The 13,773-nt window shown below is 41.0% G+C and overlaps 1 long non-coding RNA gene across 1 annotated transcript in view; it reads left to right on the forward strand.

Annotated features, from left to right (window-relative positions):
• LOC128407988 (uncharacterized) overlaps positions 1-9,506 on the forward strand; it is a 173,063-nt gene extending 163,557 nt beyond the window's left edge. Inside the window, exon 4 of the long non-coding RNA XR_008328946.1 lies at positions 9,329-9,506. This is a non-coding gene — a long non-coding RNA (uncharacterized LOC128407988). The remainder of the gene's footprint in view (positions 1-9,328) is intronic.
• The last annotated feature ends 4,267 nt before the right edge of the window (positions 9,507-13,773 follow it).

Raw genomic sequence — 13,773 nt, forward strand, 5'->3', positions numbered from 1 at the left:
AAGCAAAGAGCTAAGATAATTTCCCCTTTTTGGGGCATAGATCTTAGAAGGCAAGCCACAAGTCCTGATCTGGCTAAAGTTAGTTCTGTTTGCAAGTCGCATTGAAATGAATGGAACAAATTAATAGTGACCATTTCCTTCCATTGCTTAACTGGAGCTCACTTTAGCTGGATCAGAACTCTCAGCTAGTCTGAAATCCTTGTCTGTTAAAGTTAGTGAGAGATTCTTTTGTGGAGCAAGATTTCATGTCTCCCAATTCTTCTCCTTTCAAATAGCCCTGACTGATAGTTTCTCCAGAATAAAATGCAACCAACCTCTGGTTCATGCACGCATTGAGGCTTAGATGTCAAACCCATTAATATTAGGCGGGCACCTATGCTGCATTGTTTTTGGCAACTGCTAAACACTTTTTTTGCTTAGACAAGTCTACCAAGACATGTAACTTTAACATGCAATCTTAACACACCATAGGTAGGTAGGTAGGTCCAATTTATGTCAATTTGTTTTCAATGTTTGATTTTTGTTTTGTATTTTAAATGACAATTTGATAGGGCTTTTGGAAGATGCTTAGAGGTTTTCAAAATTAAGAGGTATATAAATTTTGTCATATATGAGAATTTCACTTTAAACTGAAAAAAATAATTACTAGTAGGATTAGGTAAAGGTAAAGGGACCCCTGACAGTTAAGTCCAGTTGTGAACGACTCTGGGATTGTGGCACTCATCTCACTTTACAGGCCGAGGGAGCCGGCGTTTGTCCACAGACAGTTTTTCTGGGTCATGTGGCCAGCATGACTAAGCCGCTTCTGGCGAACCAGAGCAGCGTATGGAAATGCTGTTTACCTTCCCGCTGGAGTGGTACCTATTCATCTACTTGCACTTTTTGGCGTGCTTTCGAACTGCTAGGTTGGCAGGAGCAGGGACTGAGCAACGGGAGCTCACCGCGTCGCAGGTATTCGAACCACTGACCTTCTGATTGGCAAGTCCAAGCGGCACAGTGGTTTAAAGCACAGTGCCACCCGCATCCCAAATAAGTAGGATTAATATGCCTCAATAAAGACAAATTTGGGAACAGAAATAATTTCACTTGTTTCTGTTATGAAAGGAAAAGATGGCATCTGAAGAAAGTTGAAGTTTGCACCCAGCTGTGTATACAGGAAGTCTGGTTGGAAATACAGGAGTTTCAGCATACTGTGGTAAGTAGGTGCTCCTGTGCATGCATCAAGGGGGAATGAGAAGTAGACCATCTCTATGGGGAAAGCTGAGCACATATGAAACATTCCCTGCATTTATTCCTTGTTATCCAAGAAACTCTCACTCGGCCTTAAATACACCTAACTTGGTCTTGTAATAACCAAGTGGTTAAACAATGAATCCTGGACACTTAATGCACCAGAGTTCCTTAGACTGTAGAACAACACACGTTCATTGTGTCGTATGCATTTAAATAAGAACATTATTTTGGAAAAGTACCAAGCAGTATTCCTTGGCACATCCCATTGAGACCAATGGAATTTAAAATTGAGATTGCAGTGTGCTGCTGCTGCTGCTGCTGCTCTCTCTCTCTCTCTCTCTCTCTCTCTCTCTCTCTCTCTCTCTCTGATGCTTATTATTTTTGACACTTTGATTGGTCCTGGTAAAAGGATGGTCTGACTGTAGCTTTTGGATTTTTCCTTGGAAGAGAGGTGAGGGCATCAGCTGTGAACCAGCATCCAGTCTGGTGAGAAAGCTCCACCCACAAGAGACTGTCTTAAAACAGGGATACTTGTGGTCACTTTCAAGAGCAGCAACTCCCAGTAGCAAGAGTTGAGCTAGCTGTTTTATTCCCCATTTTACAATTCATGTTCATTTCAATCTTGCTTTTGGATTTTGTATGTTTGATTGCACCATTCCATTGTAATATTAATTTCATGCTATGATGTGTTTGTTGAAGGACTGACTTTGTCTCGTTTGAGTTAGTTTGATGTGCTTTGTAACAAATTGCTTTTTCAGATGTGACGTTCCATTGTGATGTTTGTTTGTGAGCCACTTTGGGCGTCATCCACAGTGAAAAAATGGCACAGAAAGAAACTAAACAAAATTAGCCTAACTTCATTGCTTTGATTGGCTGAGCAATGTGCAGGGTTTGTTGTTGCTGCTATGTTTATGCTAATACATGTATTTGCATAAGCTGTTTGTCACTTCTACTTGTATTATTGTGATAATAAATCAGTTAAAGAAAAGAAAGCACGGGGAAACTAATCAGCTCAGTGCAATGACAATGTAAAAAAGGTAGTGTCATTGGTTAGAAATGCAAGAAAAGTTCTTGAAATGGTTAGCTTGGCACTTTTGTTCCTAATGCTATCACCGGTGACACTGTTGGCATTTTCAATGTTCTTCCAAAGAAGAAAGATGGAAAGTGGAAGAAATGTAAGCCCCTTTCCTTGTATTAAACAGTGATGCACATATTAGTAGCTGTTTCTCAGGATATTTGGGAATTGAGATACATTGCCTTTGCTAAAATAATGCAGTACAACATGAGGCCTAATATGTCATTGGAAAGACTAATATTTAATGTGTCATAAGCTTTCATGAGCTATTTACCTTTGCATCAGTTGGTGTACCAAATTTGGTCAGGGAGACCACCTCATGCATTTACTAGGGGAGGCGTGTCTAACCAATGAAAGGTTATGCCACATTAAATGCATTAGCCTTTAAGGAATCCTTATAGTTGCTTCTATTCCAGATGGAAGTGAATGAACGAAATTATTCACAGAGAAAATTAAGATGCTAGCTTGTATACATTCCTGTCATTTCAGTAATCAGAAATGTTTGCAAAACTCATGGTTTAGGCAGGCTTCCATAGCCTGGTGCCCTCTAGATGTTTTGGACTTCAACTCCCATCATCCCTGATCATTGGTCATACTAGCTGGGGCCGATGGATTTTGTAGTTCAAAACTCTGTGAAGGCAAATTTAGAATATTGTACAAAATTCTCCCTCTGTCTCCTTTTGCTTCCCCATCTATAAATGGGGCTCCTATTGTGATGGAAGATGCATTACTACTCGATTCCCATTCTCTCTCCTCCCCCCGGCCTTCCATAAATTACCCATCAAATGAGTTATGCCAGATACTCTTAATATACTTCAATTTCCTATCAGTGAAATGAGAATAATTGTGTCTCATAAAAATATATCAATCACAGAACAAGGGTGGCATTTATGGAGAGCTGAGACACCGTTCTCCTCAGGTTTCAGATCATGTACTCTTTTGTTTTTTAGAAAAAAAATTCTAAACCAAAAATTTCTAAATCTGTAAGTGGTATGCATAAAACAAAATAACATTAAAAAATTATCAATAATCGACAAAAATTGTGTATAAATCCCACATAGAGTGTGTTACCACAATCCATTATTGAGGTTGCAGTGCCTGGACTACTATGGTCAAGCTGTCCTGGTCCAAGAACAGTTGTAGCTGTCATACTAGCTAAAACTGGTAAAAGGAATTCCTAGCCACCAAGGCCACTTGGGTCTTCAGTGACAAAGCTGGACCAAGGTGGACCCAGGAGCACTCCCAGATTGTGTAACCTGCTCCTTCAGAGGGACCCCAACCGCATCTAAGGCAGGCATTTGGCCAATTTCTCAGACAAGGGAACTAACTGCCTAGAGTGCCTCCATCTTGCCAGGATTCAAGCTCAGTTTATTTCCCTTCTTCCAGCCCACCAATGAATCCAGGCCCTGGTCCTGGAATTGTATGGCCTCCCTCAATTCAGATGCTATGGAGAAATGAATGTGTGAGGCAGAGGACAACTGCTCCCACAGCTCCCCTGAAGGCCCTGTAGGCAAATCAGATAAATTTGTGCACAGAAACACAAAACCAGCAATAGGTGTCTGAATGTAAAGGTTAAATTAAATAGATGTCATTGCTTTGCTACTCCCTTCCTGCTTTGCTGGCATGCTGTACCCATTCAGGAGCAATATTCTCTTGGCCTCCTTGCACCATCTCCTCTCCCTTGCACTCTACTTCGACTAATAAACTCAAGTCTCTTGCCAAGTTGAGAGGTCTCTTGTCTCGGTCTCATAATCTCGGCATCCTTGGCAGGATGGCAGCAGCAATCAATCCCCATCTTACCAGCATAAAAACCAACAGATTAGAGCAATAAGGAGGTGTTTAGGTACAAGGGCAGCCCCCATCAGCATTCCACATAGGTTTGTGGCATCAACAAATATGCTGGGATCACCTTTCGGGAGTCAACAGAAAGGGCAGATATCATGGCTGACAGTTTAATTGCTTTCTCTCCCTCTCCTTTCAAGTCTCCCCTTCCATTCTGATACCATCTTCCTTTTTTAAAAATTGTAGCCACCAGATGCTTAAGAACTAATTCTAATATTGTTTGTGATTCAGCAGTACCCAGGGCTCAGAAAAACGAGGAGAATAAATTGCTGGCAAAGTGGTCATTAACACACATTTACATAGGTTAATTACAAGGGATAATGAAGGACACTGCTTTTGCTTCTTCAGTGGGATGCTTGGGCTGCCAGGATGGACAACACAACAATAGAAGATTTCTGCACCTCTGGAAGATACTTTCTGTTCAGTTCTGAATAACTTGATATTAACTATGGCTCGTCCAACATGAAATGCAGAAAGGGTGGTGGAAGCCTCATAAGTTTTACACCTTTCTCATTTCTAGGCTAGCTATACATAGGCAAACATCACATTTGGACCTACCTTGTAGTACTTGTGTGGCCAAATTCATGCATTAAGGCTTAATAGTTACTTTCCTGCCTGTTCTTCCCACTCTATCATTGTTCTGGAATGCAGTTTTCTTATATTCTAATTGTAACTGTTCCTATTGCTCAGAATTAAAATGCCATGTCTCAGAAAGGAAGATTTTAGCTGTCGTCTATTACTCTATAAGCAATGTACCCCATAAACATAGAGCAATAGAATCATAGATGTTTAGAGTTAGAAGTCCAGCATCCTGCAGAATCTACAGTGTAGAATGCAACCACAACATCACTGAGAAATGGCCATTCAGGCTCTTCCAGTGAAGCAGAGTCCACCATCTTCTGAGGCAGGTCTGTTCCACTGTCAACACCTTACCATTAGGAAGTTCCTCCTAATGTTCAGTCAAAATGTATTCCCTTTCCATTTCCACAACTTTGTTATTGTCCTGCTCCCCACAGGAACAGAGAATGAGTCTGTCCCATCTTCTGTATAACAACCCTTCAGATACGTATTTGAAATTACTGCCATGTCTTCCATTAACATTCTCATCTCTGACCTAAATATACCAAACACTTTCAACTGTTCCTAATAAGCCTTAGTTCCAGAGACCCCTAACTACCCTAGCTGCCCTCCTCTGGGCATGTTTCAGTTGGTCAATGCTCTTCTTAAAATGTAGCAGCCAGAATTGGACACACTACAGATGCAGCCTGACCAGTGCAAAATAGAATGGAAATATTTCTTCTTGTGATTTGCAATACACTTTCGTGAATGTAACTTTGGATTTACAGGTGTGAGTTCACTTTTTGCCACTGCAGACTTCCAGTATTAGCAAATACAGGATGCTATCACCCTACTCTTGTGACTGATTTCACATGGAGCCATGAACATGGAATGGGAAGCCACTCATTCTGGTGTTTCATGTGTATGTTCACGAAAGTGTATTCTTGATGGCCTGGATCGAAAACACTGATCTTTACATCTTATGGAAATATATTCATATTTTTTTTAGCTTAGAAGGCACAAATTAATTTCTAATTACAGAACTACTTTGTATGACTGAAGGGTTCCTTACCATATCAGATTTAGATAGGCATCATTCTGCTTTTAGCTTGTATATAAACTATTACTATCAATGTCATAATTAAGATGTTATATATCAGATAGTGATCAAAGCATAATGACCAGAAAAGGGGGGAATATGGTCATGACTCTATGGAAGGTACTTACATAAAGCAAACTTGGGAGAGGGATAAAATGGACTATAAATGCTATATTATAGTTTCTTAATGCTTTTTCATGATTTATTTGATCTTTTTACAATGCAATCACATTTCAAGCCACTCTCATTTCCAAAATAGATTTCCCAGGGACAAGACCAAAAAATGTGTGTTCTTTTTATTTGGGGTAGACATGAAATGGCACACAGGACAACTGCACCTGAAAGAATTGTATTTAAGAAGGCCCTGCTAGATTTCAGATATACTTCATTCAAATTATCTGAAATTTGTCCAGATCATATCCCTTGCCAGATACAGTCTGCATCCCAAATTTGCCTCACTAATATATCAGCCATTTCTCCACACTGAAGTTATGCTAACTTTTTGCTATAAATGATTGATTACATGATTGAGAATTTCACAGTTCCTGACCTAAGGAAAGAGCAATTATGAATAAAACAGAAAGGAAGGAGATTTCTAGAACTTTGGGTAAATTGCAGCCAAAGATGAGCACTTTTGTGTCCCACTGATTTAAACAGCAAGAGTTACTCATCCTTTTGGGCAAGAAAAAGATACGGCATCAAAAGTGCCTGATTTAAAGAGCAATTCTTTTTGTGGTATTCTTGATGGTAGCTTTCGCCCATTTGCACAACAGAAAGCATAGAAGATAAGATGAGCCTGCTGGATCAGGCCAATGGCCCATTTAGCTCAGCATCCTGTTCTCATAGAAGCCACCCAGAATGGTGCTAGAAATAAGTCAACAAAATAAATCTATCTTTCTTTGCCTGCATCGACCGAACATCCTTGATTTCAAGCCCAGAGCACTGGGGATTTTCTGAGAGCATTACAATAAGATCTGTTTATATCTCAGGCAACGTATTTCACCCCATGCTATGCAAGAGGTTCACCTCCTCCTTGGGCTTGTGTTTTGTTTTTAACATGCCCATTGGGTTTCATTACAAAGTCAGCTCCAAGTCAGTGGTTTGAAAAAATATTTTTGTATGCAGGATGAAGTGTGAAAACAAAATGGGGGATCCAGGCTATGAGGACATGGGAAAGATGAGACGGAGGTGTTTTGCAGGCGACAGTTTGATGGTAGAAATTTATGTACATATATTTGAATTCTGTAATAATAATTCATGCATCCCAACGGGTGTGTGTTTATTCTTCTTTGTTTCTTTTTGTGAAAAACAATGAGTTACCTGAATTTAGGATTAATAACAGTGCCACACTGCAGGCAGATGCTAGGCAAGTGTACACATACAGAACTATCCAATATCATTGTTTCACATCATGTGTGCTTGATTTGTGCGAGAGCTTTTGGCAAATGTTTTGATATCTCAGAGTCAGGATCTCAGAGGGTTCTGTTGCTGGACCACATCTAACACTGAAGGGAAGAAAAACTGAGCAGTGTGAACCGTGTCATGCCTCAACTGTTGTTGTGAGCTCGCCATGCCTGTTCAGCCTAATTAGAATCCAAACATTTGGGATGTCTTTGAAACTCATACACAAACCCACAGATGATCCAATGAACATTGCCTCTATTAAGCTTAACTGACACATTAGCTGACACTTTGGTCTTCATGCATGGGAAAGTCATTCATCTTGTTAAAAATTAAATTAAAGTATATTTCCACCTGTGAATGTACATATTCCTCCCTCCCCAGGTCAATGCACTGAGGGGTCTTGGAGCCTTAGACCACTCTTACTAAAATCTTACTCTAAAAAGACACAGGGAACAATGATTGTTGCTGCTAATCAGTGTGAAGTGAGAGATATAAAAAAGAGAAGAAACCGACCACAAAGTTCACATTCCTTCCCAGAGTTTTCCAGGAAGAGGGATTGATTGTTAAACCATTGTAGCTGTGTGAGGGGAATAGGAGCCTATCAACCACTCTCAGCACCCTTAACAAACTATAGTTCCCAGGAGTCTTTGGGAGAAACCACCATAACAGTTTAACGTGGTATGATACTGCTTTAAAGGTAGATTGCAGGTTAGAGGAGAGAGGGAGAGAGATAGAGAGAGTATATATATATATATATATATATATATATATATATGGGAAAGCTAATCCCATACTAGAGTTTCCAAAGGGTTCCCACATCTCCTTCCCCACTGCCTATCAACACGGAAAATTTCTCTTTTAGCGATGCTTGGTTGTTGGAAAAGATGTCAATGAAAGGATGCAGAATTCATTTTAAAGATAGCTGTTAAGAATTTTTTTGACATTTGACATGTGGAAAGGTTACCACACACAGCGTTTCCCTCCTTTCCTTTCCCTCATTTCACTCTTGTCAGTCATAGTCAAGCCTGTATGCATTATTCCCATTGAATGACTTATTTTATTTTAGATACTCACCCGTGAAGATGATGCAAAAAGTGCATGTTCAACATATTGCCTGGCTGCAAACCCATACCATTGCTTTCTTCTTGGTTTGAGAGCAGGGCAGAAAAGGAACAATATCCTGTGGTTCCACTCAGATTACTGAGAAGGTCTTTTTAAAAGTGCAACCATTGCTTGCAGCACTCAGTCAACTGCCTTAGGACTTGAGAAGTCTACCTTTTCCCACTGCAAATGCAAAGATCTGCTTCACAAATCCTTTTCCTTTCCACTGCAAAAAGAAAAACGGGAAAGCAGCTGAATCTACTAAAGGCTCTGTGATTTGCTCCTCAGCTTAGAACCTCAGGTGGCTGGGTGGCCCAGAATCCAGCAGGGCCGCAATGGTCTCTAGCTTTCCTCCTCCTCTTTGTTGTTGCTGCCTCTTGCACTGCCCATTCAAGCGTGCAAGAAGTGACAAGATTAAAGAGGAGCAACAGCCTCCACTTGCCTTGCTATTTCCTCTCAGGCGATGAAGCTCACCTGTATTTGCTCCTTCAAACACAGGTGAAATCTGTGATCTAGTTGAATGGCTTTCCAAGGATAAATCCACAAAGCACATCCAGTGCACGTTCAAAGCGCATGATGTCTCCCCAAAGAATCCTGGGAGAATCCTGGGTTCACAGAGCTATGATTTCCAGCATGTATGATAAACGATATCTCCTAGAATTCCTTAGGAGAAATCATTTGTTTGGAATGCATGGTGGGGACCTGCCCCAAGAAGTATGCAGTCATATTAACTCTTAAGAAATCAGTGTGAGGAATGGTGAGATTCAGTTCAGGGGGAAGAACAAAAATCTGATTGTATTTAAATGTTAGCTGCCTATGGTCACATCTTGAAGGAGAGGAATAAAAAACGGCAGAGCAGAAACTGGAATTGTGACCCACAAGAGTTTTATATTAGTAAATTAAGGACAAATGAGATTTGGAGGTATGACCTAGCAGGCAATGAAATGTATTACCAAGACTTTAATTCTTAGACCTTCTGTCAAATAGTGTGTAAATTATTTTCTGGTTCCATGCAGAAATCCATAAGAAGAGTCCTGTTGAAAGAGACTGATCCAGAAGTCCAGAGTCCTGCTTCTCACACTGCCCCATAAGGAGGACTTGAGAGCAATAACCACCTCCTGCCGTTGTCCCCAATGACAGGTACTTAAAGGAATGGTGCCTCCTGTATATCTTGAGAAGGTCTCTCCTCCTGATTTTGAATCCAAAGTCTATAGGGATTTGATCGGGGAGGGGGGGTTTCTAAGAGGTCAACTAGAGCAAGCGAAAGCCTCTGTTTCCAGGGCATTTGGAAGGAGTAGCTAATACCTTTCACATATTCAAAGAGGGAAAGGGAATAGACAAACTAGGGAATGGATAATCTACAGTGTCTGAAAAAATAAGGAAGCAAATGGTAACTGCTAAGGGCTGTGCATCGGCTTTGCATGTACCTCAGATGATGAGGTGAATGGGGTGATTTGGAGCAGACATGCACATTTTCTGAGTTGGATCACACTATTGGCAGGTCATGCTGAAGTGGATCAGGGAGTCCTCAACCTTCTGAGTAGCTCTATTGCCCAGTTCTCCTCCCCCCCCCCAAAGTTAACTGCACATTCGTTCTCTCGTTTTCTTCTCAAAGAAATGTAACCAATCTGACTGCAGAAATGCACAGAGCCTGGGAGAGGATGGGATGAAGAGATGGACAGGTCTAGTTTTCAATTACTGTGAATTAGTTTCCCAGTACATGCCAATCACAGTTGATTTTTTTGGGAAGGATGCTGAAGTAAAGAAACAGAGTTGTTCTTCAGGTGGGTCATCATTCCCCAAATTTTGGCTGTGAGAGCTGGGCTTAAGTGACGGAGATAGGCTATTGAAGTGACCTGCTTCTTTCCAATCATTCTTTCCCCTAACACACAATTCAAAATCATTCATCTCCATATCCTTAGAAAGGGCAGCTATGCCTGCAGTATGCATCCAACTCTGGCAGAAAATAAAAAAGCACCCCCCCTTAAAACCAGGTTCCCTGCACAGAAAAAACACTGGATGGATCTGCGTAAACATTGGCAGTTCTAATTCATTATTACAGCACTTCTTTGGTCTGCAAATCTTATCCCATTATGCAGAAAGCAGAAAAAAAAGGTACAGGTGTTTTTAGATTCCCCATTATAATCAACAGAGGTGAAACACAGCTTTGATTTAACAGATCAGATTCAGGCCCAGATAATGAATCGATTCAGAATGGATCCAAAACGGACCAGGCTGCTCCCAGATACTACAGGTACAGATACAAAGACACACTCCTCATAATTACTATAGCAAGTTTCAAGTGAAAACCTGTACAGAAAGAAATACCAGTGAATTATTAACACATACTTTCACATAAACAAGTTTACGGGCAGTAAACAAGTAAACTTGGATGGCAGCAGTTTCAAACATATACTGTAGTTACATTCTATCACAGTGAAGTGGATACAAGCCCATTGAAACTAATGGACCTTAAGCAGACATAATTTTGTGTTAGACTGCAGTCTTCATTTCCTGCAATAACTTTTCATTTGCCTTGCTTACTTGCCTGTGAGCCGGCTTGTGCTTAATAACATTTTTGTTCTCAACAGCAACAACAGAGCAGTGAAAAGACTCTTCTGAACTGTGTTGCTGGGGTCTCAGGTGGCTCATTTTGAAGGCCTTCACATCTTTAAGGCTACACTCAACTCTATCCTTTCCATGTATGAACAGAACCTATCGTTGCTGCTATTATAAGATAATCAATGTGACAGGTCAGCTTGCTGTTGTTCGTCTTGTATTCCCTGGTAAAGTTAAGCAGCTGCATTGTCGATCACAAATTGTCATTTGAAGAATAAAATAAAATCCCATGCCACCTGAACTTTCATCGGTACTTTCCTTTCCTTTCCTTTTGAGGCATTCGTTCTCTAGGGGAGAATCTTGACAGGTGATTGAGCACCGAAGCACACATGCTAAGCTGGCTGGCAAGGATAATAATTTCCCTCTTGGTAGAATGAACCACTCGAACAAAAGGATGTGTTTATCTGATGATGGCAAACAGATAGGAAAAATGATGTTCAGGACAACACTTGTACCTTCAGAATCTCTTGGTTGACTAATTGGTACGTGTTCTCCAGCACAGGTTGCATTGCGTGTTTGCCTGTCAAAGACCTGCTTGAGCCTACCTGAGAATGACAGTCTTATATCTGCCTTGACAACATCTATTAATTCATAAATTAGGATTGACTAGCTGCTCCTCTGAAAACCTCATTGCTAATGAATGCGATCAAATGGGTTTAAGCAGCTGCTGGGTTTCATCTGCTCACCTTCTCTTTATTTCTTGATTCCCACTCCCCCCCTTTTTTTTACATATGGGAAGCCACATCATCAAATGAATTTGGACCAAGGTGCAAGCTGAGCTCCGCAGCTAAATGAGTTCTGCAGGCTGAGGCTTCTGAGTGAAGTGGCAGCGAGGAACAGCCACAGCCTTGCTTTATTAATATCGGAACAGAGTTGCTGATTGAATGGAGTAATTGAGACAAGGCAGCAGAGTGTGGAAGGAGAAGAGAAACTAGCATGTCATTAGATGCATGTGGCAATTAAGTAGTCACAATAGTCCTGGCTAACAAACACGTTTTCCTGCTGCCCTCTCACACAGCACCGTAATCCACAGGAGCCATGCATAGTTTCCCTCACCTTTCTCCAAAACTTCACGGTTGAGGCACTTCCGCAAATTGCACATCAGCAACAGCAACATGGGATTGTTGATGGAGTATTACAGATAAATATACCTGAGCAAGCCATGTATTTCCAAACACGTCTCATTCACATGTTATGGGCTGGACCTAGAGTTTCACAGAGTGGAATTATGTGAGCTGAATGCTTGTGGGGGCAGAAAAAGGAGAAGTGGATTCCACCGATTCCCCCTCTTGTTGCAGATCACTTTGGCCCCTAACCCTCTCTTTCACCCACAGGAACATCCAGTTCATGGAGGGGAATCTCTCCTGGACCTGATCTCTTTTGCAAATGGAACAGCAGTTCTGGCTTGAACCCATCTTTTTAACATATGCATCATGTAAAATAGGAAATGTGTAAATTACATTATATAGCAAATGTCCAATGTGCGTGTAGCCCCGAAGAAGCTAAGAAATATATTATAATGAGAAGAATTTGAATCTTTCAATAGTTAGAAAAAATAAAATATGGAGCAGGAAAGGGAAAATTTAGGGAGCCATGGAAGGATGGATGGGAAGTCGATGGAACAGAATTGATGTAATGTATCTACAGTATCTTTTTCCCCCCCTTCCTTTTCTTTCACTTATTTCTTTTTTATTCTTCAGTCCTGTATTTTGTACTCTTATAAATTTATAAATAAAAATTTAAAAAGAAGAAGCTAAGAAATATAGCAGGTCAGTTTACATGACACATAGGAGTCTGTGGGCTCATTCCTGAGTGCTGCATTCCATTTTGTGGGAAACAAAACTAGAGCATTTGGATTTTTGTAATAAAAAAATTAATTAAAAATGAAACAAACCCTCACAGACTTTTGTCATGAAATATTGGGTATTTTGGCAATTTCTGTGGGAAAGTGGATTGGCTGGAGAAATCACTTGACCAGCCTTATTTCTGATCTCCCTTGTATTTCATGAAATGTCATTGCATAGATGACTATCTCTGCTCTGCAGTGCCAGAGGGTGTTTCTTTTAAGAATCTTCTGCTTAGACAGACAGAATGCGGGAGCTTAACCTCATTTAAGGGAGCTGCTGTGCAAAGCCAACGTTCTCAGCCGCCATTCTGGATGCCTGCCACTCATCTGAATGATGATCCACTTCTGACCCTGCCTCAGGACTCTGCTAATATCAAGACAGCCACCTTGTGAATGTGAGAGGTGACAGGGCTGTTCGCACATTTTTTCCTCCTATACCAAGTCACTCAAGAAAGTGATCTAAGGTCAGCCAGATTTAACGCTAGAAATGGAAGAGGCCTCAACGTTCCTGGCATTCCATCATTTCATACGTTAAAAATGGGTGTGATTGGAGTGCCATACCAATTATTTATTTGAAAGAGCATTTGGTCAGGTGCATCCCTGTCTGCTATCTGAAATGGTAATGTTTTCTGCCTTGGTGAGGACTAGATTCTTGTTTTGATGCCGACTATCTAAAGACATGGCCCCTTCCCAGACTTCTTCATTGTGCAGAGTACAATGTACATGAGTTACAGCAGGGTTCAGCTTTCAAGATGTGGAAGGTTGTGATGCTATGGAGGGGCCAGGGAGACTTCCCCTGCTTTCCCCATCAGAAGAGGCTGGCAGGGGTGGGGGAAGAATGCTTGAATAGGGATATTGTACCCTGATTTTATTAGTCCCTTATGAACATATAAAAAGGAAGAGACTGCAGGATCAGGGCAATGGCTCATTTGGTTCAGCGTGCTGTTCTCCCAGTGGCCAACCAGATGCCTGGGAGAAACCTGAGAACAGGACTCA

The sequence above is a fragment of the Podarcis raffonei genome, chromosome 2, assembly GCF_027172205.1.
Source record: "Podarcis raffonei isolate rPodRaf1 chromosome 2, rPodRaf1.pri, whole genome shotgun sequence".
NCBI lineage: Eukaryota > Metazoa > Chordata > Lepidosauria > Squamata > Lacertidae > Podarcis > Podarcis raffonei.